Raw genomic sequence first — 4,683 nt, 5'->3', positions numbered from 1 at the left:
ACCAGCAAGCTCATGGTGAACCAGAACTCATTGGAGAGTGTAAGAGCCCCCTTACTAAAATGCTAAAAAAAACCAAAAGTTTGCTTTCTTAAAACAGAAAGAATTAGCGATAATTCAGGTTGGAGTGAGCTTGAGCTTGCACTGGTAGACATCTCAAGCTCACTCCAACCTGAATTATCGCAAATTCTTTCTGTTTTAAGAAAGCAAACTTTTGTTTTTCTTAGCATTTTAGTAAGGGGGTTTTTAGGACCATTGTAGTCCCTTACACACTCCAATGAGTTCTGGGTCACCATGAGCTTGCTGGTTAGTCTGTACCTCTCGGTGTTACAAGCCCTACTCCATAGAGCCAAATTAATCTATGCCATGCACTGATGAGGATCAAACAATCCGAAACAGTCTGTATGCATGTTGGATTATTATGGCTCTGTACAAATTAGAGGTGTGTTTGGCTTCTAAGGGTAACAATGGTTAATTTGCATATATTCAGCAGTGTTGCTCTGGGAGACATCTCAAGCTCACTCCAACCTGAATTATTGCAAATTCTTTCTGTTTTAAGAAAGCAAACTTTTGTTTCACTGTGTAGATGTGAGCGTACTCGAGCCAGAATAGAAGGAAAAGGGGAAGGAGAGAGAAGTTAGTGCACTTTAAATGGTTGCGTTTCTACTAAAATGAAACTAGAAAAAAAAACTAGAAACTAGAGATCCAGTCCTGCAGGTTATGTAGGAGCAGCAGCAGCCTCAGTGACTCAGCAATAGACTATTCCCTCTCCTCCTCCTCCATCATGTTGTGCTGAAGCTGCTCAGGGTGACGTTGCAGCTGGGTGTGATCACATTCCAGGGGCCATCTTTGGTCTGAAAGTCATTGTATAGCAGAGCTCCGTGTGGCGTCGTGTGTCCAGTGATCAGTGTGTACACAAGTGCTGGACCTGTGTGGTTCTGACAGGCGTCCATCACTTGTGTGTCCACTGATTACACCGATCACTGACTGACCCCAGCCTCACCCTCCCAGCTGCTCCGGTAAGTCACAATCTTATTATTTATACAGAATCTGAGGCCTAGCGGGGGGGGGGGGGACAGGCAAACTCAGAACACCCTCAAACTGTAATGTGTGGCTACCATGAGTGTAGCAATTTTTTTGTTAGATTTTACCCCAATTCGATTAAAACAATTGATTGTGTGAAAAAAATAATTCTAGATTAATTTTGTCAGAAATTGAATAGTGTGACAGAATGTATTTCTTCAATGTAAAAAATATAGTGTTGATTAAAATACATCTGGCAGGGCCCTCCTCCCTACTGTTTCCAGCTTGATTATGCAACCTTACTGACAATCACCCCTCTTGTGGACTAGAACAGTCTCTATTTTGACCTTTGACACTGTATTGTTATCAAATCATTTGCATGATCTTGTTTTGTTGTGAGTTTCCTGTATGTGCTACCTTGTATGCTAACCCATTTATCTATTGTGCAGCGCTGCGTAATATGTTGGCGCTTTATAAATACAAAAAAAAGGAATAGTTTTGTTAATGTAAAGTACATTTTCTAAGGTGGTTTGTGTTGTGTGCCTAAGGTTAGTCTATGTGTTTGTAAATTTTAAAGCAATTAATCTGTATAAGTTGAAATTTGAAATTAATATGACATTTTTGGCTCCCTCCAACATAAAGTGTTTGGAATTGTGCTGTGCGCCCTCTAATGGACAGATCAGAGAGAACTGGCTTACATACTATTTCGTTTTTAAAATAACGTCAGCATCTTCTGCAGTGCTTTACATTAGATCTGGTTTTTAGTGTATTCCTGTATTGTCATATTGCTGCATTGTGTGTAACCTAAACTAATGTCCAGCGCTGCGTAATATGTTGGCTCTTTATAAATACAATAAATAAATATATAGTCTTGTCACTAACTGTCCCTCAGAGGAGCTCACAATCTAATAACATGTCAATAAATTGTGTAAACAGCCATATTATTAGCAGTTCAGCCCATATTCAATATATACAGTAGTAGTGAACGATTTCCAGGAAGCACTGTCACTGAGGAACTTACAGACCCCAGTCTAGGTCCAGTTGATCATTTGTCTTAAAGGGCACCTGAAGCAAGAGGGACATGCAGGCTAACATATTTATTTCCTTTTAAGCAATACCAGTTGCCTGGCTGTCCTGCTGATCCTGTGCCTCTAATACTTTCAGCCATAGACCCTGAACAAGCATGCAGCAGCAGGGCTGTGGAGTTGGAGTCGGAGTCGAGGAGTCGGAGTCGGGGCAATTTTGGGCACCCGGAGTTGGAGTCGGAGTTTCATAAACTGAGGAGTCGGGAGTCGGAGTTGGATGATTTTTGTACAAAATCCACAGCCCTGTTAAGTATTAGACTAAGGAGTCGGAGTCAAGGAGTCGGAGCCATTTTGGGTACCCGGAGTCGGAGTTGTGGTTTCATAAACTGAGGAGTCGGAGTTGCTGTGCAGCAGATCAGGTGTTTAACGTTATTGTTAGATCTGTCAAGATTTGCTGCATGCTTGTTTCTGGTATTATTCAGTTTAAGGGGCCCATACACCTAACGATTTTCCCGCCGATATACAGCAGATTCGATCACTGTGATCGAATCTGCTGTGAAATCGTCGGGCAAACACTGACAGAACGATCGACTTTTGTCCAAAATCAATCGTTCCCGTCGATCCGTCCGTGCAAAAGATTTTTCTCGATCGCCGGCGAGTCGGGAGTGCGTCGATAGCTGCGTTCGAATGCCCGACAACCGACGCAATACAGCGGAGATAAATTACCTGTTCCGGCCGCCGCGACTCCCCCGGTCTCCGCTGTCTTCTCCGCTCCGGGCTCTAGGGCTGCAGCTTCACTGAACTTCCTGTCCCGGCAGGAAGTTTAAACAGTAGAGCGCCCTCTACTGTTTAAACTTCCCCTGGACAGGAAGTTCAGTGAAGCAAGCCAGCCAGACCGGAGACCAGCGTGGAGAAGAAGACAGCGGAGACCGGGGGAGTCGCACCGGCCAGATTAGGTAATGTATACCTGGCGGGCAGCAGCAGTTCCACAGATTGTGATCAGTGTCAGGCTGAAATCGATTCACAATGTGTTTGCAGTAAAGGCAACCATACGATCCCTCTCTGATCAGATTCGATCAGAGAGGGATCTATCTGTTGGTCGAATCTGATGGCAAATCGACCAGTGTATGGCTACCTTTAAAAGGAAATAAATATGGCAGACTTCATATAACTCTCACTACAGTTGTCCTTTAAGAGCAGCAGGTGGTTTTGAATCAGGATACCATTTATTGGCTAACTTAAAAAGAAAGAGTAAGCTTTTGTCTAATAAGCCTTCTCCAGACTCTATTCTTGTAGGCTGACAAGATGTTAGATGTGACACACAGGATATATACATTTGATCATCAGATGTAGGTGCATAGATTTTTTTTCAAATATAAATAAGTGTCATTAACTACTCTGCGACCACCTAATGCAGGATGGCGGCCGCAGAATGGCTCTCTCGTTCCTCCATCACGCAGTAGTGCATGATCTCGCGATGTGCGAGATTAGCATGGAGAGGGCGCCTGTTCACTGCAGGAGGAACAGGGAGACGGCCGTGAACAGCCTGCCAGCGGTGATCGGAGCTGGCAGGGGTACAAACAGCAATTTTCTTTTTGTACAGCGCTGTGATCTAGTGCAGTGCTGTACGGGGGACAGCTCTGTCACTGAGCGGTCCCCAGGAGAGGCACACAAACTGATCCCTCTCTCATAGGCTGATGCCTATCAGAGGTGATCTTGCTGATTGGATCTCGTGGGGGAGGGAGTGGGGAGAATAAAATATTTAAAAAATAGCTTATTTTATTTTTTAAAAATCACCCATATTTAAATGTATTTAAAAAAAACAACAACATTGCAGCAGCAATCAGATCCCGCCAACAGAAAGCTCTGTTGGTGGGCAGAAAAGGAGGCAAAATTAATTTGGGTGGTAAGTTGGATGGCCGAGCAATTAACCGTTAAAGCTGCAGAGCATTGAATTGTAAAAAAAATGGCCTGGTCACTAGGGGGGTTTAAGCCTGTGGTCCTCAGCTGGTTAAAGCAGTGTTCTCCCCAGGCTCTTTTAGCCGGGTGCTCCACCCGGCTAGATTTGGTGACCACCCGGATGTCATCGGCTCACCTCCTCCTATTCTGTAAGCAGAATTGCCCTGCATTTTCATCTTGCCCCACCTGGCTGCTTTTTAATGCCACCCGGCTACCATTTCATGCCACCCGGCTGGAAAAAAATTCTGGGGTAAGGCAATTAAAAAAAAAAAAAAAAAAAAAATCAGATTTACTATCTGGGGCTTCCTCCAGCCCTTGGTAGCCTATGTGTCCCTCGCCGCAGCTCCGCTCTCCGGCAGTCTCCCGGGGTCCCCTCCGTGGCATGCGCCGCCTCAGCATATGCTCGAACATGCGGCTGCACCACTCACGTTCTCGGGAGCATTATGCGCAGACGTGAAGGGACTACGCATGAACACATGCGCAAATGCTGCAGACCTGGCCAGGTTGGCGGCTGCTACGTAGGGGACCCCGGAAGACAGCCTGAGAGCGGAGATGTGGCAAGGAACAAATAGGCTTTCAAGGGCTGGAGGAAACCCCAGGAAAATCTTATTTTTTTATTGCCTTATGTATCCTTTAAGATGCCTGAATTACAACACAACATCAAAAGGGTTCCTGCAAG

General features: G+C 44.9%; 1 protein-coding gene across 2 annotated transcripts in view; it reads left to right on the top strand.

Annotated features, from left to right (window-relative positions):
* Positions 1–842: 842 nt before the first annotated feature.
* The window catches only part of LOC137541729 (uncharacterized), a 24,371-nt gene continuing 20,530 nt past the window's right edge, over positions 843–4,683 (top strand). For both annotated transcript variants that reach the window (XM_068263191.1, XM_068263192.1), the window contains exon 1: positions 843–1,016. The gene's annotated coding sequence lies outside the window, so the exon portion shown is untranslated. The remainder of the gene's footprint in view (positions 1,017–4,683) is intronic.

The sequence above is a fragment of the Hyperolius riggenbachi genome, chromosome 12, assembly GCF_040937935.1.
Source record: "Hyperolius riggenbachi isolate aHypRig1 chromosome 12, aHypRig1.pri, whole genome shotgun sequence".
Lineage (NCBI taxonomy): Eukaryota > Metazoa > Chordata > Amphibia > Anura > Hyperoliidae > Hyperolius > Hyperolius riggenbachi.
Note: the sequence above shows the minus strand (reverse complement) of the source record. Positions and strands in the feature narration are given on the sequence as shown.